This window comes from Lampris incognitus, chromosome 5 (genome assembly GCF_029633865.1).
Source record: "Lampris incognitus isolate fLamInc1 chromosome 5, fLamInc1.hap2, whole genome shotgun sequence".
NCBI lineage: Eukaryota > Metazoa > Chordata > Actinopteri > Lampriformes > Lampridae > Lampris > Lampris incognitus.
The window spans coordinates 24,737,872-24,760,918 of record NC_079215.1 but is presented as its reverse complement, the minus strand read 5'-3'; positions in this window follow the sequence as shown (position 1 = coordinate 24,760,918).

Below are 23,047 nucleotides of genomic sequence, written 5' to 3'. Positions count from 1 at the left end.
GTTGCTCTGTGGGTAGTGGGGGCTTGTGGTGGTGTGTGAGAAACCCCATGTCTGTGAGAAGTTGCGGAACTCACCAGAGCTGTAGCACGGACCGTTGTCGCTGATGATAGTCTCGGGGATTCCGTGTCGAGCCATTGCTGCTTTCAGCTTCATGATGACGGCAGATGAGGTGCAGCTGTAAAGTCTTTCTAGCTCGAAGAATCTGGAGTAGTAGTCCACAGTGACTATGAAGTCCTGTGAGTTCCATGTGAATAGGTCTGTGCCTATCACTTGCCACGGCCGCTCGGGTATGGCGTGTGACATCATTGGTTCCTTTGCATTTGCACTGCGCCGTTCTTGGCATATGCTGCAGTCTGCTACCGCATCCTCGATCTGTTTCCCCATGCCAGGCCAGAACAGTAAGTCTCTTGCTCGGCATTTGCTTTTTTCCACGCCAAGGTGGCTGGCATGGATGCGCTGTATCATGTCCTTGCGAAGCTTTTGGGGGACAATGATTCTCTCACCTTTGAACAGGATACCGTCCATTTCTGAGATTTCTGCTCTGTGGTTCCAGTATTCCTGGATGCTGGGCGGGCACTTTTTCTTTGTGTCTGGCCAGCCAGTGAGTGTGGCTCGTCTGAGTGCGGTGAGCTGTGGATCTTGCGCTGTTTCCTGCTTGATTTCTGTGAGTCTTGTGTCGCTCACAGGGATGTTGCTGAGGACTGTGTGCACTTGGGCCTCCATCCCTTCCTGTAGGTCACTGTCGTGGTGTTCTATTGACTTGCGTGACAGTGTGTCGGCCACCGGTATGTCCTTACCGGGGCGGTGGATGATTTGGATGTCGTATTTTTGGAGCGCCAGGATCATCCGTTGCAGCCGGGGTGGTGCTGCTGCCAGTGGCTTTTTTAGTATTGCCTCCAGAGGCTTGTGGTCTGACTCCACAATCACTTTTCGTCCATACATGTACTCGTGGAACCTCTTGCAGCCGAAGACCACAGCGTAGAGCTCCTTCTCTATCTGTGCGTAGTTTTCTTCAGTGCTGTTGAGTGACTTGGACGCATAGGCAATTGGTTTGCCATCTTGGAGCATGACAGCCCCAAGGCCACTTTTGGATGCATCCACTTGGAGTCGCAGCTCTTTCTGCGGGTCGAAATATGAGAGTACTGGACCTGGGTGCTGTGTAATGAGATTCTTCATCTCTTGGAACGCCTTGTCGTGGACTGCATCCCACACAAACTCACTGTCCTGTTTCAGAAGCTGTCTGAGGGGTGAGTTTATCTGTGAGAGGTGTGGAGCAAATCTGGCGAGGTAGTTGATCATGCCGAGGACTGTCTCCAGCTCTGCTTTGTTCTGTGGGGGTTGCATGTCCTTGACCGCCTTCACCTTGTGTGGGTCTGGTTTGATGCCTTCGTGTGAGAGCGTGTGGCCGAAGTAGCTTACCTCGGACACGCATATGTGACACTTGTCGGGGTTGAGCCGCACCCCTCGCTCCCTTGTGCGCTTCAGCATCGCTCTGAGACGCTGGTCATGTTCCTCTTTAGTCTTGCCGAACACTAGTATGTCGTCCACTATGGCCGTCACACCGTCCAATCCTTCATATGTTTCATCCACGCGTCTCTGGAACTCGTCTTGAGCGGACACGATTCCGAATGGCAGTCTGAGGAAACGATACCTGCCAAACACTGTGTTAAATGTCGTCAACATTGAGGATTCAGTGCTCAGTTTGATGGCCCAATAGCCTGACCGCGCGTCTAACACGCTAAAGTACTCAGCTCCAGCGAGCTTTGTGGTGGCGTCCTCCAGCGTGGGGAGGGGATAGTGAGGTCGTTGTATCACTTTGTTAAGAGCTCTGGGGTCTAAACACACTCTAAGTTTGCCTGTCTTTGGCTTCTCAACAATGACGAGTGCGTTCACCCATTCTGTGGGTTCTGTTACCTTACAGATTATGCCGCCTTTCTCCATGCTGTCAAGCTCGTCCCTCAGTTTGCTGCGTAGGGCGATGGGGATTCTGCGTGGCGGGCAGACGACCGGCGTTGCATCTGGTGTGACGCGGAAGGTGCACTCGCCTGGGAACTCTCCTATTCCCTGGAAAACATCTGCATACTCATCCATTATGCTCTGTGATGTGACATTGTTTTCCTTGCTCACAGCCATCACTATTTTTACCAAGTTTAGGTCACGGCATGTTTTCATTGCCATGACTGGTGGGGCGTTTGTGTCAATGACGTAAAAGTCCAGCATCATTGCATTGTCTCTGTACTTACATTTGAGTTTGCATGTGCCTTTCACGCTCAGCGCGCCTCCTCCATATTCAGTGAGTCTGTGTATTGCTGGTTTCAGTGTCACATTTTTGAACAGCGCCTGGAACAGGTTGGTGGGAATAGTATTGGCCTGTGCCCCAGTGTCTAGTTTAAACTTTACCTTCTGTGGAGGTGTGCCAATTCCAACCTCTACGTAAGCCTGCTCGTTGCTTTTTCCGTTGTTCTCTATTGAGATGCAGTCTATGTACAGCTCTGTCTGTTCTCCCACAGCGGTGCTCTCCACTGTAATGTTGTCGAAGTACAGTTCTTCCTGCTCTCTGTCAGTGGTGTACTCTTCTGGGTTCTCTCCGACGGCATGTACTGTGCCGCGGTAGTACTTTGTCTGTCCCTGGGAGCTAGACTTGCATACTTTAGCAAAATGATTGAGCTTCTTGCATTTAATGCATTGTTTACCCTTAGCTGGGCAAGTGGCTTTAGCGCCGTGTAGCCCTCCACAATAGCTACACGCCCTAGCGGCGGTGCTAACGTTACCCTCACTTTGTCTGAAGTTAGCGTTAGCTGCTTTGGGTGCGTTCGGTTTGTAAGTCTTTCTGCCTATTGCGTGCACCGTTTCATGTGTGCTGCCCTGGCCCATAAACGTTAGCTGTTGCTTTGCTAGCTCGTGTGAGCGGGCTACATCTATGGCTTTTTCTAGCGTTAGCTCAGCTCCCTGGCTAAGTAGCTTTTCTCTCACTCTGGGTGAGTTGGTGGCAAACACGATGCGGTCCCTGACCATCTCGTCGGCATTTGGGTAGCCACAGTCTTTGACTAGGAGCTTTAGCTCAGTTACAAATCGTTCGAAGGATTCACTCTCTCCCTGCATCTTTTCATGAAATTTATATCTGGCATAAATCGGGTTTGCTTTGGGGGTGATGTACTCAGTGTACTTATCGTAGTACGTTTCTAGCTTCTTGGCTTGTTCTCCGCTGAGTGTCCAAGTGTTGTGCACATCGCGCCCTTTTTCCCCTATCCAGAGCAGGAGGTAGCTGCATTTCTCCTCTTCATTCTTCCCGCGCAGGGGGCCCGTGAACATTAGCTCCGTTGTTTGTCGAAATCGTCTCCATGCTTCAGGTAAGTTCGCCGATTCCCAGTCCATCCGTGGAGCTGGAACGCCGTACGAATCCATATTGGGTATTTAAACTCCGCTACTCTGACACCATGTAATGATCTGTGCCCTCTGGCTATGTTAACTTATAACATTAATAAAGCAAGGACGACTTCTCTCGTGCTGGGTGTTTATTCACCGACCGGATTCCGACTGACGTTGTTACGTACATCACGTGACTTTGTTGTGGCGCTACGGAAAGCCGTAAGGGACATTAGCAAATCAAATATTACTAGCAAATATTACACTTAACACCTCTCTTGTGGACTTGATTGTGAGGAATGTAGCGCGCTTCTTGGCCAGCTCAGTGTGCGAGGGCAAGTACCTGGTCCCTCTGTTTGTAGCGTAGAAAGCGAATGATCATGGGTCGGGGCCGTTCTCCTTCCCCTGGTTTCACTCTCAACGTGCGGCGTGCTAGTTCAAGTTCTGGTGGTGAGGTGGACAATTCGTCTTGCAATATGTCAACGAAAAAGTTACGACATAAAATCTGTGGCCGAACGTCCCTCGTAACCTTCGGGTAGTCCAACTACTCTGACGTTGTTCCGACGAGAGCGATTTTCAAGGTCTTCTGTCTTGTGTTTAAGTTGACTGTTTTCGGTTTTGGAGTTGTCTCCGCTGTGTTTCAATGCGGGTTAGCCTGTCGCTATGGTCGGAGAGGGCAGTATCCATTGCAATCACACGAGAGCCCAAATCCTCCACCTTGATTCGAACCGCATTTAAGTTCGTTTGAATAGGAGACGGTGAAGCTTGTATTCGGCAGAAGTCGACGCTCTATTCTTCTCCAGTTCAGCTATCAGGTCGGCGATGGCCAGAGTGGAGTTAGCTAGTTCAGGTGCGGTAGCCATTATTAGCTTAGGCTCTGGAGGTATAGTAGGGTCCGTGGTCGTAGTTTTTCCTCTCTGGGCGCCGGTCTTATTTTTGCCAGGCATTGAAATTTATAGTTGCCCGTTCCTGCATCACTGAGTACATTCGAGGTTGACTGATGATGTGAATAGTAAGGCTTTAAGAAATCGCTCGGGAGCTGCTCTCTGTGCGTCTGCGTCATTCGGTCGTTAGTCGTCAAACCGGAAGTCCCAGATCTGAATATTTCTAAGGCAGAATTTCAAATTATAATGAGCCATTCGGAGATTCTAGTGAAGTAAAAATGACTAATATTTAAAGATTCGTTTTTTTGCTCATCGCTTTCAAGATCCAAATTGTCCGTTAGATAGTGCAACTGTGGGTTTTTTAATCTAGAAATATCCTTTATGTAAGATTTCTAAAGGTGAACTTTATCTGCAGAGAGGAAAGCACTGCAGAGCTCCAGTCAAGGTGAGACTGCAGAGTAAAAAGGCCATGCAGCCAGCTACCCTGGTGTTCTTCCGTCATGTAACACCGCATGTAACACTGCACAGCATTGTGCATATTTTTATAGCTCAGCACCAAGTGAGACATGAGAGTATTGCTACAAAGCCGTGACTGAGTTGCTTATTTGATTTTGGAGGCACAGTAACAACGATTGTTCAGGGTTGGGGTGACCTTTGCCCAGTGTGATACCTTTTGATAGGACCCAAAATCCCTGGCAGCATCACTGGCCAAAGGTATCACTATGGAAAAGACACCAAGAATGAAATGTTCTGCTTATATTTTATTCCTTTAAATAAACTTTCTGTTTGAATACACAGGTGAGAAAGTGAGAGCAGTGTTGAGGGAAGATGGTGAAAAGGGGAAAGAAAGACAAAAGTATAGGTGAAGTTGGATATAACGGATTATAAATAAAGCTTGCAGCTCAAACTGAGCACAGCAGACAGTATCTCACCAGCTAGGTTGCACAGAAGCTCTACCTTGTCCCTGCACATCCAAACCAATGAAACTTGTGTCATGACAGAGGATTAAATTTAACACTAAACTCAACCAGTACCCTTACCCTAATCCCAACGTCATCAGTAACATTGTGTTTAAGATGTTGATGACTTGTGCTCACTTGATACTTCTATGTGTGAGACGTTGTGAAGACGAGATGCCAGAAAGCCTGCAACAGATCTCTTAAGGTGAGAAGATTGACAAGGCAGAGCTCCTGTCTGAACCAGGCTGGTTATCTAGCAAATGCTAAAACTAATCTTTTATTGATGGTTTCTTACTCTTTGAAATGACCATGTCTGCTAAGGCTCTTCATCTCCAATAGGCAATATTAACCTGGCATGGTACTTGTGCTTTGTTATACATGTTGCACATGCGTGGGTGTCAGCCAGAGAGCACATTTGTGTGCTCCCTTATCGATTTTGTTTATGACCCATCTTGATGAGCCTTGTGGACAGACCACCAGAGATGAGGTTCGTGGGAAATTACTTTTTCTTTCAATTTTCAGTAACTTTATGTAATATCTTTCATTCCTGTACATGTAAACACACACACACACACACACACACACACACACACACACACACACACACACACACACACACACACACACACACACACACACACGTACATTTACACAGTTTTTTCCCCTCTTAGACACATACTGCTTAACTCTCTCCATGTTATATCTCTACCCCCTCCCTTCTCTACCTGCAGCTGGTAGGTGAGCTGAGGGTAGAAAGACATTTTCTATGAATTACTGTGATGCTTTCCCCATTAGCTATTCATGAGATCTCCGGGCTCAGGTCTGTATACCTGGAGCAGTGGGGAGCGTTCGGTGAGATTGTTCCCCATTCAGAGCCACTGTTGTGGTGGCCCGCTGAACGAGGATTAAAGAGGGTGTCACGTCCAATACAGGCTTTTGATGTTACTTAGAAAAATAGGGAGAAAGAAGGAGAGAACGCTTACTTATCTCATCAATAGAGTGAAAGAAAATAGGTCTTGACCTGCAGCAATTTGTTTTGTTTGGCTGTAAGAGAAGATAGATTAGCTTGTCTGAGCATGCATGCCATGGTTAAACATCTTCTGCCGAGAAATCATGCTTGCCGTCTTGGTGTTTGTGTTTGAACCTGTGTATGCATCGTCTGAACATGTGTCAGTTCGGTGGCCTCACTTCTATGCAGGGTTGGGTATTGTTAGGAATTTATTGATTTTGGTCTTACCTCTTCAGTACCGCTGCTTGACGATACCATTCAACTATGCCTTTTTTTCTTTTCTTTTTTTTTTTTTGTCATGGTGTAAAAAAAAATCGTTTATCATTTCGAGTAGAATAGAATTTTGTTGGTAACAGTCATTGGGCAGTAGGTGGGGAGACACCCTGCCTACCACCCAATAACTGCTGGGATAGGCTCCAGCATCCCCGCGACCCTGACAGCAGGATAAGCGGTTTGGATAATGGATGGATGGACAACCAGAAATCAACATAATGTGTACAATCTTGCAACCCAGAGAAAACGATTTAGCCTCTGGGGACAACAGCCAATACTTCATGGCTTCCAGTGTAGCTACTGGCTGCTTGCTTCCGTTTCCTATGAAGACTTCCTCTTCCGTGCTCCCGTCACTTTTACAGTCTGATTAGCATCTTGAGACGTGAGAAGGGAGTTGGAGTTGAGAGACAACTTCTACGACTGGATTGTTTCACAAGTAGTTGACATGAGTCGAACGGTTCTCCACACAATACACAAACATCGATACTTTTTGTAGGTGTTGTAGGTCCAGATGACAATTCAGCCAATGTGTTCCGCCTCTTTCGCTCCCCACATGGACTGTTACCAACATGCAACCAAAGCATGTTCCTGTAGAAATCACCACCTACTCAAACGTGATTGGTTAATACTGCTCTGGCTGAAACGGAAACCAGAACGCTTCCGATACTAAAATCTTGTCCTGTGCCCCCCCCCCCCACACACACACACCTCCATACCAAGATGCATTACAAAAGAGCGACTACAATTTTAAGCTCAAGTACAACCCACCATGAAACACTGACTGCCAGCAAATCAACAAACGTTGCAGAAGACGAATCATCACCCGGTACAACCCACCCTACAGTGATACCGTAGCCACAAACAGCGGTAAGCAGTTTTTTTTTTTACCTTTTGGATAGGTGCTTTACCCCAGACCATCAACTGAGGAAGATATTCAATAAAAACACCATCAAAATTAGTTACAGCTGCATGCCTAACGTTCAACAAATAATATCTCCCACAACACAAGAATCATCAACAAATCAATGACACCATCACAATCGGACTCCCCCAACTGCAACTGCCATGTGAACGACTCGTGCCCCCTCGAGGGAAAATGCCAGATGGAGGGAGTTATCTCCCAGGCTACGGTGACGAGAAATGACAACGACAAGATAGAGACATATGTCGGTCTAACAGAGGGAACTCATCACCAGCCAGTCAGACTAGCTTGGTTTAGTCAGAAAGGCACGAATTGAGGAAGCCTCTTGGATGAGAGGCGAAACGTCTTCACTGATATGTACCAAGTCCAGTTGCACTTGATTCAACTCCTTTGGATCACCATGACCTGGATGAATGAGAACATTCACAGACAACATTCAAAAAAAGGTTTAATGCACACGTGTAGCTTTAGAAACAACCGTTTAAAGAATGTAACATCTTTAAGCCGTTATATTTGGTCATTGGCGGACAGAAACATTGATTATTCAGCCACCTGGAAAATCCTCTCAAAGAACAAAGCATATTCAACCAGTAGTAAAATGTGCAATCTATGTCTAACTGAAAAATATTGTATCATTTGCAAACCAGAAATGTCAACATTGAATAACATAAACGAATTGGCCAGCAGTTGCAGACATAGATATAAGCACATATTTTGTAATTATAAATAGATCATGACAATAAACAAATACCACCCCCCCCTCCATCCCCCACTGGACCATTAGCAATCACGTGTTTTTGAATTTTTGAATGTCGCACCTCTCCCTTCCCCATTGGACGTTGTGCACGTGATGTGCATGACGAGGCAGTAAATGGTATGTCCTTTCCTCGAGTAGCTTTATTGACAGCTGATGATTGCTTATGGCATGAAACAGGCTTGTACTGTGTCATAAAGAATTTACTTGACTCACTGGATTATTTTGCTCCTTATTTGTTGAGCACTTTCCCTACCGTTGTGTTTCTTTAAACAAAGTTTTTATATATATATATACAATCTGTTTGAGATTATGATGTGTATGACAGCAACAATGCACTGGAAGTTGTACAAAAGCCCAGTTTTGAAGCATTGCAGCTGTTGGTTGACACAGGCTTTCAGCATTTTTGCGGTAGAAAAATCAGCTGATCAGCCTTCTCTACTACAATGTGTGACCTCTCCTTTGGCTGCTTGTACTGCCCGCTGTGGAAAATTAAGTGTGCAGGTTTATGGTACATTTTAGAAGCACCATTAGTGCAGTTCTTAGTGATATGATGGGTACCTCCCACTTTGGTACCGGCACATTAAAAATACCAGTATTTGGTAGCCATCCCTACTCGTGTGCGTATATGCAAAACACCTTCATGCGCGTAGACGCCACCATGCAGGTGTGTATGTGTTTTTTACCTGTGTATGTGCCTCAGCAGCCTGTGTCTGCGGCTTTTTTTCTTTTCTTTTTTTTTTACAAACACCACCCCCCACCCCACCACCAGATCAAAACATAAAGGAGGTTATAAATAAAGAAAGGCAAGAAATCAAGAGCAGGAGATTAAAATGAAGGAGTGAATGAATAAAAGTGCTGACTGCACCCGGGGAGGTTTTGAATACTTCATCATCGGCTGGAATGCTAAATGACAGCATGGGAGCGACAGAGTGAGACAGGGAGGTGGAGGCGGGGAAGGAGGAGGGTAAGAATGGGAAGAGCAGGCCGGCATGCAAACACTAAAGGGATAAGAGAACAGGCAGGGCTGGTGCTACTAGGGTTAAGATTGAGATAATGAGGACGAGGAGATGGAGAAGGAGGAAGAATTGATATATTGGGAGCAGTGGGAAGTGTACAAGGGCTGGAAATAGAGAAAGAAGGGGAAGAGGCAAAGGGAGGGTGACAACCAGAGAGGGGCGGTGTATGGACTTAGCTGAAATCCCTCTACCTTCTTATGTGTTATATGATTCAGTTGAGCCACATCGGACCAGGAATACCAATGGTCCAACTACTCTTTGTCTCTGACCCCCCCCCCATCTATCTATCTATCTATCTATCTATCTATCTATCTATCTATCTATCTATCTATCTATCTATCTATCTATCTATCTATCTATCTATCTATCTATCTATCTATCTATCTGTCTATCTGTCTATCTGTCTGTCTGTCTGTCTGTCTGTCACCCCTGATACCATTTTCCTGATCAACCATTTTAAATCTACAGCAGTACTTTGTATGCGTGCATGACACACGGACTCATGCACACATACAAACCAAGACTTTGACTTAGAAAAACCAAGACTAGATTTAGAAAAACCAAGACTTTTGGAGATAAAACATTTCAGTCTCGCTTTGAAGTCCTCAACCTTCTTGCACTTGCTTTGCGTGTTCGGGGAAGGTCCTTGGGCACTGCTTACGTCCAGTATTTTCTACCTTTTTAAACGCTTGGCTCCCAACCAGAGCTCTTTCATATGGTCGTGCAGCAGGATTGCCCTGTCTCTATGAGGGGTTTGTTGTGCATGTGTGTGTGTGTGCGTGTGTGTGTGTATGATGCATGTATTGTATATGTGCAATTGCATGTCTATGCCATCAATACATGTGACTGCATTACATTTGTACATGTGTGTACAAACATGGGTTTGATAAAGTGTGTAGCTGTGGATGTTTGTCAGGTGTGCAGGGAACCGGTTAAGTAACTCTTTTTTTTCTGTTTTTCAAATCTTAATTTTTCTCAGTAGCGAGCGAGCGAGAGAGAGAGAGAGTCGGTTGTAAGGGGAACTTTTTTTGTTTTCTAGCTAATTGAGCTAAATGCACGACTATGCTGCTCAGCACAACCCCTAGACCTGTGTTTCCTGCATGATTTTGTTTTTTGGGGGGGGGGCGGGGGTCCAAACTGGAACTGAACTGAAAATAATATTTTACAAGAGTGGTGCAACAATTTCCATTCTCACCTGCTTTAACACCAGAAGGTGCACAGATGGAGTCTGATCATGGGACTTTCCTTTGCTTTCTTTGGCAGAAAATGACTTCTTACGTTTTGGATACCATATCAGCTGCTCGCCGCTTTTAAGAATGTAAAATAATTCTAACGTTAGTCGCTAGTGGACAGAACTTTCCGTAATGTGGTTTCTCTCGGCATGTCTATCGAGCCCAACTTTCTTATTTGGATGTTTGGCTCAAACAACTCACTGATGGGGCCTCCAGATGGTGAAGCGGTCTATTCCGTTGCCTACCAACACGGAGATTGCCGGTTTGAATCCCCATGTTACCTCCGGCTTAGTCGGGCATCTCGACAGACACAATTGGCCATGTTTGTGGGTGGGAAGCCGGATGTGGGTATGTATCCTGGTCGCTGCACTAGCGCCTCCTCTGGTCAGTCGGGGTGCCTGTTCGGGAGGGGGAGGGGCAATAGCCTGATCCTCCAAAGCACTACATCCCCCTGGTGAAACTCCACACTGTCAGGTGAAAAGAAGCGGCTGGCGACTCCACATGTCTCGGAGGAGGCATGTGGTAGTCCACAGCCCTCCCCGGAACCTGGATCAGCAGAGCGGGTGGAGCAGTGACCGGGACGGCTCGGAAGAGTGGGGTAATTGGCCGGATACAAATGGGGAGAAAAAAGGGGGGGGAAATAAAAAGAAAAAAAGAATGACTCACCGACACACACACACACACACACACACACACACACACACACACACAAATATTGCCCTGTTGTGTTTGTGTATCGTGCCTGACATGAACTCAGGTTATCCAGAGTTTGAAGGAGTAACTCTGTCTCTTTGTATTAGGTTCGACACGTTGAAGACTGCTTTGTTGTCTGCCCTGATGTGTAAGCTTTTGCAATGTTCTCTCTCTCTCTCTCTCTCTCTCTCTCTCTCTCTCTCTCTCTCTCTCTCTCTCTCTCTCTCTCTCTCTCTCGTTTCTTGCTCTGACGCCCATCTTCCCAGCGCCCCTCCCCCTTTAAAAAGATCCTCTGGATATTGTCTTCATAGAGAATCACAAGGATGTAAATCTGCAAGTCTCACAATCGTCTTTGTTTATCAGTATGTCGCAGCGTTTCTACATTAAATAAAAAACAACGTTATGCTGCGAAACCGGATGCTGGTATGTGTCCTGGTCGCTGCACTAGCGCCTCCTCTGGTCAGTTGGGGCGCCTGCTCTGGGGGAGGGGGAACGGGGGAATGGCATGATCCTCCCACCTGCTATGTCTGCTTGGCGAAACTCCTCGCTGTCAAGTGAAAAGAAGCAGCTGGCAACTCCACATATATCGGAGGTGGCATGTGGTAGTCTGCAGCCCTCCCCGGATCAGCAGAGGGAGTGTAACAGCAACCGGGGTGGGGCGGAAGAGTGGGGTAATTGGCCAGGTATGATTGGGGAGAAAACAAGAAAAAACGTTATGCAAGTAGCCTATTAGGTGTGAGTATTGATCCCCCCCCCCACTTTTTTCTCCCCAATTGTACTTGGCCAATTACCCCACTCTTCTGAGCCATTCCAGTCGCTGCTCCACCCCCTCTGCCAATCCGAGGAGGGCTGCAGATTACCACATGCCTCCTCCGATACATGTGGAGTCGCATGTGGAGTTTCACCAGGGGGACGTGGTGCGTGGGAGCATCACGCTATTCCCCACAGTTCCCCCTCCCCCCCAAACAGGCGCCCCGCCTGACCAGAGGAGGTGCTAGTGCAGCGACCAGGACACATACCCACATCTGGCTTCTCACCCGCAGACATGGCCAATTGTGTCTGTAGGGATGCCCGACCAAGCTGGGGGTAACACGGGGATTCGAACCGCCGATTCCCGTGTTAGCAGGCAACGGAATTTACCGCCACGCCACCCGGACACCCTAGGTGTGAGTATTGACCTGGCTGTTCTCTGCCATCGCCACCAATGACGTGTGAGACACTGTCTCTTATTAACGCAAACACACTGTCCACTTTTCCTCCTTCCTGGAGGCAGAAAGCGGATAGATAAAGCAGTCATCTCACTTGTTCAAGCCTTGCTCTGCTGACAGTGCCCTTTTTTTTTAAATAACGGGGAGAACATATGTTTGAAAACAGTTTTAGCAAGAGGGCTTGCAATAAAAAAAAAGAAGAAGGAGGTTTAGAAATTTAACCACTGAACTCTTTAGACAGCCCACAGTGGCCCTCTCTGAAATCCATACTAAAAATACTTCTATAAATATCGACTCCACTGGCAGACTCAGACGCACCAAGATCTCAGAGCGCGAGATGATGAAACATTATGCTAACAGAAATAAGCACTGAAGCCAGAAACCCCCCCCCCCGAAAAAAACCCCCCAAAAAACCCAACAAAATTCTCTTATTTGCCATGTGATGGGAGGAATCTGTGGCATGGGCAGGGAGCGCCTGTGTGGCTGTACACGTGCGACCGGTGAGCGGGCTCGTCTGTGTGCGATCCTTGCACATGACCGTAACAATTTGCAAGGAAGAGAAGAAGAAAACAAATCCTGTACAGAAAGGACAAACGCTATCAAGGACGTCTCTCTCTCTTTGTGTTATCGAATTAATTTCTGTCTCATGAAAGGGACGTTCGCCGAGACGGAGTCTGTCCTTCATGTAGGGTTACTGTATAATGGCTCTTGTCTGAGGAGAAGAGGGTGAGGAGAGAGGGGAGGATGCTGGGAGAGGGACGGAAAGAGATGGAAAAGAGGAGAGGATGGTGGTGATGGGGAGGGGGGGGACTGAGACAATTGGGGAAGTTGGGGAGGGGGGGTTGCGGGGTACAAGGGGAATAGGAGCCCGGGAGGGAAGGCGGAGGTAAGAGAAAGGGAGCACCGGTTGGGAGTGGTTGTATGGAGAGAGAGAAAGGAATGCAGATGGGAAAGGGGGACGGGCAGCGGGGAGCTGGGGGACCGTGGGGTGGGATGGAGGGGTGGTGGTGGGGGTATTTTTTATTTATTTTTTTACTGCTGGTGACAGATGTTGTCTCTGAAACGATGAAAGCATACAAAGTAAACACCCATTAATGTTTACAAACACAAACACAAGCGTAGTCGCACAAACGCTAAAACACACACACACAAATGTGCATGAACATGCACGCTCGTGTGCACACACCGCAGCACATCCTGTTGAAAGTTTGAACACGGGGGAGAAGAAATAGTGAGTAATAGACAAAAAGCTATCGATCCGGCTGAACTTGGAGCCATTATACCGGCCGTGCCGACGCGGGTACGAAGGAGAGTCCAGTTACTCACCGGGATACAGAAATAGAATAGAAAGCGGGTGTGAAATTGAATTGAGCTGCCAGAGGACACGGGATGCGTCACTTTTGAACAGTGAGATGCTTTTATTTTTTTCTTCTCCCCAGTCCATCTCAGAAAGAATGCTACGGGGCAGAGTAGATGAAAAGCAGAGAGAGGTGAACAAAAGAGGAGAATAGTCAAGAGCGATGAAGACAGTTTTGATAGAGAGATGAAACGGCCGGGGCTTCTTCTCTCAGTTCTCCCTCCTCCATCACACGCCAGCCCCCCCGACCCTGCAACCCTCTGGAGCTCCATATTCTCCATCCTGCTTCACGCAGCCAAATGGCTTCTGAATACAAATTGTCCCCCAGAGACACCCCCTCCCCCCCCCCCCCCCAAAAAAAAAGAAAAAGTAAAAGAGACACTGTCTGGGCCATTATTTAACGCTCAACCAACTTCCTAGGTGGTTAATCGCCTCAATGTAAGTTCGTTGAAAACCTCAGGTAGTGGCACATGCACTGGTTTTCCAAGAGCAGAGTCGGTCGGCGTTCTAATAAAACAGATTGGAACATTATTGTTATTTTTCCCCCCCTCCTTTTACCCCCCCAATTGTACCCAGCCAATTACTCCACTCTTCCGAACCATCCCGGTCGCTGCTTCACCTCCTCTGCCAATCCGGTGAGGGCCGCAGACTACCACATGCCTCCTCTGATACATGTGGAGTCACCAGCCGCTTCTTTTCACCTGACAGTGAAGTGTTTCGCCAGGGGAAGGTAACACGTGGGAGGATCACGCTATTCCCCCCAAGTTCCTCCCTCAATAGGCACCCCGACAGACCAGAGGAGGCGCTAGTGCAGTGACCAGGACACATACCCACATCTGGCTTCTCACCTGCAGACATGGCTAATTGTGTCTGTAGGGACGCCCAAACCCAGCCGGAGGTAACATGGGGATTCGAACTGGTGATCTCCGTGTTGGTAGGCAACGGAATAGACCGCTACGCTACCCGGACGCCCATGGATCATTATTCTGAGTTGTTTTCTCAGTTCTTGTTTACACGCACAGTCATGCACAGCCACCTGTCCTGTAGCCTTATCAGTAGATCTCCCCAACCCATTAAGGATGGCGTTGTTGCATTCATCCCATGTGTTAGAAGTGATAAGGGTTATAACTGTGTCCTACTTATTTGGACTGGTTTTCATTGAGAAATGATAGGAGGTGTGGTTAAGCAGGGTATATAAGAGGACGTCACTGTGAGGTGCGGGTGCGTCTCCTGGAGTTTGTTAATGGCGGGAGGCTGCCTAAACGCCTCAGGATGCGCCACTTTGAGAACTCGGTGCAGGTTCACACCATTCCAGCTTTGAAGGACTTTGAAGAAAACCAAGTCTCGTTTATTTTTGAGGAACCATCCATCATCAACCTAAACTGAACTAAACTACCAAGACGGAGTCCGCCACTTACGGAGGGACCTGCTAACTGCTAGCCTGCTACCTCGGTAAGCTAGCCCACCTCCGCTATTTCTCTCGTCTTGGAAATCAGTCCTTCTTCTTGTTATTTTCCTCGTTTCCATCTTTTTTACACCCTCCAGGTTAGGACTAGTGTTGTGAGTTTAACCCTTAACCCCTAGACCCGACTAGTCCGTAACACGTGTATTAAAATAACGGAGTCGAGGGTGACTGAAAAGGAGTGGCGCTATTCTAAACTTTATTACTCTCCTTTATTCAGATGACCCCCCCACACACACACACACAAACTACTCTTTTTTTTCCATCCTTTTCTCTACCTCTACCCCTTGGTTGTCTCGGGGATATTCTGGGGGCCACAGTTTTTCATCTCAGCTTTCAATAATGAATGAAAGGATCCGATTCGTCAATCACTTCAAAACCGCATACCCACAATTCCCAAGGTCAGGATGCAGTGGCAGCTGTCAGAAGGGATGATGGCTAGCATCGAAAGGTGTGTAGAAGCTGTGGCGCACATCTGTCAACACGCAAGCACCGCATGTGCTGCTCGTTTGCATTTCCGTGCGCACAACCTACAACCCCCCTTCAACACACACACACCTGCTCTCGGGACAGACAGGCAGACAAAAAAGGCGAAGTGAAAGAGGGAGATTCTTGGTTGTCAGTGGGTAGCAGGAAATTAGAGAATGTGATAACAAGACAATGGGACAATTAATGGATCTTGGCTGACAGAGAGCCTGACAGGCAGGAAAGGGTATGTGGAGAAGCTGGTCCAGAGACAGAGACAGACAGAGGGCAGGAGAGTGACTGACTTGAAGTAGCCTACTTTCCAAATCACAGGTCTGCTGCCTGAGACCCAGATAGACTGCAGAAGATCACATTACTCCATGCGTGCATGTGTGTGTGTGTGTGTGTGTGTGTGATGGCAGAGACTGAGGGATTAAGCCTGCAGGTAGGTTGTCACAATATTATTCGTCTGAATGCAATAGTGCTTTTGAAGGATGTCTCTCAATATCAGTCTTGATGTCATCCTGAGTGTGTGTGTGTGTGAGTGAGTGTGTGTGTGTGTGTGTGTGTGTGTGTGTGGGTGCGTATGTGTGGGTGTGTGAAGGTCATTGTTTTGTGGCGACGAGGTTGTTTTGTTGTTTACGTCCAGCAGGTTGAGGAGGGACTTCCCATTGTTTCCCACCGTACCGCTCTCATTCACACACACACACACACACACACACACACACACACACACACACACACACACACGCACGCACGCACGCACGCACGCACATCAACCTCCTTGTCTCAGTTTCCTTTTCTCCATAGTTACTCCTCCTCCCTTTCCTTGTCATAGGTGAGTGCTGAAGCTGGACTCAGCATGTCTGTGCATGAATGGTGGGCAAAATGAGCTAATCGTGGTCGGCTGAATCATTCACTGAGTTTGGTCCCGAAGGTCTTTACAATCAGCACAGTATACAACAATATACAATATACGACGCCCTCGATCCTTGGACCCTAGACCTTGTCACATCCAATAGTCAAAACCAGCCAATAAATGTTTTCTGCAAAAACGTACTGTCAGTATTCTTGTTTCATATTGACACAATAATCAACAAAAATAATAGATAAAACCCTTTTTGGAAAATAAAGGTTTTAACAAATGGTACAGTGCTGCCAAAAACTGGGCTGATCGATCTAGATCAGGGGTGCCCAACTCCAGGCCTCGAGGGGCCGCAGTGTCTGCGGGTATTTGTTGCAGCCATGCACTACACTGCCTGATTTAACTAATTAGCTCACCTCTTGGACCAAGGAGGGAAAGGAATTAGTTAAGTCAGGTGGTGTAGTGCATGGTTGCAACAAAAACCTGCAGACACTGCGGCCCTCGAGACCTGGAGCTGGGCACCCCTGGTCTAGATAATGGTCAAAGAGAGGTCAAATCTTACATTACAAACCTTACAGTCTTGTTAGCACATCTGTTCTACCAGTGTAACATTAAGCAAGTATGTTAGCCCTCTACTAGTGTGTGTGTGTGTTTGTGTGTGTGTGTGTGTGTGTGTGTGTGTGCATGAATATCTAGATTTTAAGTGCTCAAAGACAGTGGGAGGGGGAATGAGTTTGAGGGCACTGTAAATTAACAGAGGACCAATTTTTGTGTTTGTGCAAGTGAGTGTTTGTGTGCTGGCATGTGAGTGTGTGTGTGTGTGTGTGTGTGTGTGTGTGTGTGTGTGTGTGTACTGGCATGTAAATGTATGTGTTAATGTAGTTTTCAGATCGTTGTGATTATATTGTTTTTATGTTGACAAAGCCACAGATTTGTGTTTTGTTTTTTTGTATTATTTTAATTTTTACCATCACTCCCACGCATCCCCATTAATCCCCCGTCTGTCTGTTTGTCTGTCTGCTTATCAGAACATAGGAGCTGGCAGTTGTTGCTTGTGTGTGTGTGTGTGTGTGTGTGTGTGTGTGTGTGTGTGTGTGTGTGTGTGTGTGTGTGTGTGTGTGTGTGTGTCCTAGTGGATGTGCCCTACAGTGTGGCCTGCCTCTTAAATGTCACTGAGTCACTAATCACAGTCGCTTCCACCTGATTAACCCCCACCCCCTTTCCCTACCCCCATTTCTCCTCATATTCTCCACCCGTATTTCCTGTCCACCGTCTCTGCCATGGGATCGCCAATCGGCCCCATTGACCCCCACTGACATCGTTTTTCTCCTCATCTCTAGCCTTCATATCTCCCACAAAGGTAACGCCACTTCTGGAAAAATAGTTCCTCCTACCCCTTAACAAGAGAGAGAGAGAGAGCGGGAGAAAGAGAGAGAGAGCGGGAGAGAGAGATCATGTCATCATCCTTCTGTAATTTAGTCATCATCAGAAGAGCACTCGTGGAGTGGGAGAGACTGTGGAAGGAACCATTCTTGCTGATAGCATTTAAAACACATATCATCATCATCATCATCATCGGCGGTCACTCGGAGTCGAGTATGACTGTCCTCCTTCTAGGTCCTTGTGGGTATCCTTGCAGCAGGATGCCTGTGCGTGACAGCTTTTCACGTGGAGAGGCTGATGCGCCTGCAGCCACCATGCGGTCCTTGGCAGGGGGTGGCCAGAGTTCAATGGCATGGAGAACCAAGACGATTGGGGACCACCCTCTGTTGCAACCTTCATCCGACTTCACTGGCATTGTTTTTCCCCAGCTCCGCCATTTAGGTCTTTGTTGGGTCGCACTTCATCTGGAACTTCCCCCTTGACCTGTCCACCTTGGGTGACCCTACCAGGAGCCAGGTTCTGGACGGCATAGCTCTTGGGATCATTAGTACATACAAACTTCTCCACCATGGCAAGGTGGCGATCCACGAGAATATATAAAATCACATACTCAGACAAACGCACATACATAAACACACACAGGCATGCTTCAAACCTTGTGTGGACATACTGACTCTCATGCAGCATTCGCACATATGTACAGATCTGTTTGTAAAATGTGCATGCAGACTATATGGGGAATCTAGTGGCAGTTAGCAATTCTCTCTAATAAGTCTTATTATTATTATTATATGTGTGGTGACCCCTAACGGGAGCAGCTGAAAGTAGTGGTACATTATTATATTTACTAGTCCTATTGTACTTTATATTTATATAGCAGTTGGGGTGATAAAGCGCCATATAAATGTAATCCATTATTATTATTATTATTTACAACTGATATCATCATATTTATTCACAATTTATATTTACATTTATTTTATATTTACAGTCCAAAGACATGTAGGTCAGGTGAATCGGCCGTACTAAATTGTCCCTAGGTGTGAGTGCGTGTGTGTGTGTGTGTGTGTGTGTGTGTGTGTGTGTCAGCCCTGTGATGGCCTGGCGGCCTCTCCAGGGTGTCTCCCCACCTGCCGCCCAATGACTGCTGGGATAGGCTCCAGCATCCCCACGACACGGAGAGCAGGATAAGCGGTTTGGGTAATAGATGGATGGATGGATGGATGGATGAATATAAATATGGTAGGCCCACATACAAAAAGTAATCATATTGAAACCTAGAATCCTGCTCTGGATAACGATTATTTTTCACTTTTGTCATTTCATAGAGAGAAGCCTTTACACACCTATCAGCGATGAGTGCAGGTGCGGGTAGGCAGCATAGGGCTGAGGTGCACCTGTTTGATACAGACGCGCCTCCCGCACACTGCACCCCTGATGAACTGCTGAGGCTTAATGGACGTTCCCGAATGAAAACCTTCACCACAAGGGTTTACTCGTTATAAGTCAGATCTGACAGCCGTGCTTTGATTTCTCAACTTGTGCAGTTCTTTTTTCTTTTTAAGTCGTAGAATCTGTTTTGATCTCGATATAGAAGTACTTAGCCGGCTGTTTATATTCCTCTTTTTTTTTGTGCACTTGCCACTCAAAACCATACATGGTCTAGTTAAGCTTCATCTGTACTCTCTTATGGTTCACCAGCTCGTGCAGAAGTGACATTCAACCTTCGAGGCACATGTAAGGACGACTTTGAATAGTCAAGAAATTTTATTTTTGATTGAGACGTTCATTTCTCTTATGTACTTTTCACGAGGACAGGTTTTCAAGATAACGCGCACACGCACAGAGAAAGAGAGAGAGAGAGAGAGAGAGAATGAGCTCCACTGACATTACAGAATGTCAGAGGCAACTATACAATGACATTTTAAAGCTACCGCTCATTCAGCTTCTGCCAGCACCACAGTTTTGTTTATATGGAAATCAAAATGGATTTCCAGCCCAGCAAATTACTATAAAAGGAAAGTGCCCGATCGGCCCAGCCAGGGTATTTATGTATGGATTATAAAATGTTCAGGTTGCTTCCCATGTAGTGCAGGGTATTTTGAAGTAGACACGACTGCAGGCTAAAAAGTACGAGGGGCTGATTAGGCCAGTAACACTGACATTTGCACCATCCTTTTCTGCAGTGGTGTTATTTCCTCGGTGGTGCATAAGCAAACAGCCCAGGCTCTCAATACAGCTTTCTTGCTCACTCACAAACATGAGCACACAACACTGATTATGCTTTTTTAGCATGACCGGAGAGGCTATGGAACGTCACACACTAGTGTGTGTGTGTGTGTGTGTGTGTATACACTATGCATCTGTGGCGGTGTCAGCAACGTGTCTCTCAGCTGGACATGTGTAGAAGGCCAGAAAGTCAGGATCAGTCAGTCATCTGTCACCTGTTCTCAAACAGCTGTCAGTCAGTGTGTGCAGGAGCTGTGTTTGGATTTACCAGACACAGAGAGGGGTGAGAGGGGTTTTACTGGCTCTCTGGGGACGACGGTGCGGGGGTTAGGGTGGGGGATGGAGACGGGGGGCTGTTTAGGTGGGTGGGGCGGGTTCAAGAAGGTTGGTTATTTATGTGGTACAGATCGAGTTTCCCCGTGTGCGCTGTAGCATGGCAGAGCGGGTTACGCCGGCTACTACCGCTGTTAGCTGTAACGTCGTTGGTTTAAATCCTGACCCATGCTCTGCTCCTACACCCTCTTTTACCAACCTCCACTTCTCCCACCAGAGAGAGAAGAAGAAAAACCAAAACATTGGTTCGTTTTCAAATTCAATTTGTGTAGCCCTAAATCCTGGTGACAGCGGGGGAACATCCCGACAGTACGTCTCTGTCTTCCTTTGTGACCTCTGCGGCTCCTCCGGGGGCAGAACCGAGTAGGCCACAGCATGTGTCCTGTTCACTTCTGCAAGGCCTCGGCAGATCGCTTCATTTTGGTTGAGCTAAACGCTGCCAGGCTCAGTGGTCCGGCGGCGGCGGCCTAGTGGATGAGAGTGAAATCACAGCCACTGTGACTGTGACTTCATCCCCATTAAAGGGAGCGAGCTTTACTGTCCGGCTGATGTCTGTGAACTCACCCGTTTACACCTCTGCATGCATCTGTGTGTGTGTGTGAGCGATACTGTGTGTGTGTATCAAGTCAAGTCAAGTCAATTTTATTTGTATAGCCTAATATCACAGATTACAAATTTGCCTCAGTGGGCTTAACAGCAACACAACATCCTGTTCTTAGACCCTCTCATTGGGTAAGGAACAACTCCCTAAAAAAACTTTAACAGGGAGAAGAACATAGGAAGGAACCTCAGGGAGAGCAGCAGAGGAGGCATCTCTCTCCTAAGACGACAACGTGCAATGGATGTTGTGTTTACACAATAGAGAGCGATACGGTGTGTGTGTGTGTGTGTGTGTGTGTGTGAGAGAGAGTGACTATGTGGGTGCGATATGGTGTGTGTGTGTGTGTGAGTGAATATGTGAGTGCGATATGTGTGTGTGTGTGTGTGTGTGTGTGTGAGTGAGTACGATATATTGTGTGTGTGTGTGTGTGTCCCACATTCCATGTTTTCCCTTTCGTTGTCTCCAGACTTCAACTCTTCCAATCTTTTTTTCTTTTGCTGCCATGACATTTTGTAGTTGGATTAATTTTTCTTTTTCTTTTTCCTTCCATTAATTTTGTGATTTGTTGTAACATGCCTCAAAACCAGCTCATATTTCTCTTCAACCCCTCCCACACTGTCAATCCAATTAAGTCTTTTTAAATGGCTGGTGAAACAAGTGCGGGCAGACTTATTAGATTAAAAATAAACAAAACCAATTTTCACGCCATAATCAAACAGGCAGCCGTTGCCATGGAGATGGCTGCTGAGCCCTGCAACTTCTGCCTGCTTCCTCCTCGAACATTTGATATGGCCTAGACCAAAAGTTACTTTTTCTTCTTTCTTCTTCAGTCTTGGGTGTCAAACGGAGTGATACGGTTTAATGGGTGTGTGTGTGTGTGTGTCTGTGTGTGCGTGTGTGTCTGTCTGTCTGTGTGTGTGTTTGTTTGTTTGTCATAGAGGGTCTATAGGTCAGCAAAGATAGGAGTTTATTTAGGTGTTAAGTGACTCTTCTTTTGAACTGACACACCACACACAGACACACGCACACACATACACACACACACACACACATAACGCACACTTTAATGAGGCACAGGCTGTTGTTGAATCCAATTCACACTGCATCTCTCTCCATCCCCTCATTGCACAACCATACATGCACACACACACACACACACACACACACACACACACACACACACACACACACACACACACACCGCATGATAGCACAGCTGTTTCAGTAGCAGCCAGCATTTAATCTGGGTTGTGTAATGCAGCACACTGTAGGAATAATGACCCCTTTTACTTGTTTTTAAAAGACAAAAGTCATTTTGGCTCTTTTTTAACCATGCACACATCCACGCACACTGCAGACGCGCAGAGGAAGAGCGGCAGAGAGAAATGAAGCGGAGAAGAGGAGATGGGATCATGCTGGACTATCAGCCCCGGAGCAGCGACCCTGCCCCTCTGCTCCCTTCATCCTCCTATCCTCCCTCTCCTCTCTATCACAGCGCTCATCTCCCTGGCAAATTGAATTCCTCCCTTGAATCTGCCTAAGCAGCTCTCCAAGACTAGCCTGAGAGACGATATACACACACACACACACACACACACACACGCACACACACGTTTGTGTGTGTGTGTGTGTTCATAAATCCATGTGCGACTGCGCATTAGAGGGTGCATAAGTATTGCATGTGTGTTTAAAAGTTCCCATGGCCATAGATGCAGATGTGAGCGTGTGTGTGTGTGTGTGTGTGTGTGTGTGTGTGTGTGTGTGTGTGTGTGTGTACATTCGGGGTCTCCTGACTTCCCTTGTCATATTTGGAGGCCAGCCTCTCTATACGGCTCCAGTTTTCTGAAAGAGACACAAATGGAGACCTTGGGCTGCCATGCACCCTGATAGAGATGGACAGTGGCGAGAAAGAGAGACGAGGCGGTTGAAGAAGACGGAAGGTCGGGGGGTTAGATTGGTGAAACAGCCAGGGAAATAGTGCTCAAGAGGGAGACCAAGGGGATATCAATAGAGAGAGAGAGAGAGAGAGAGAG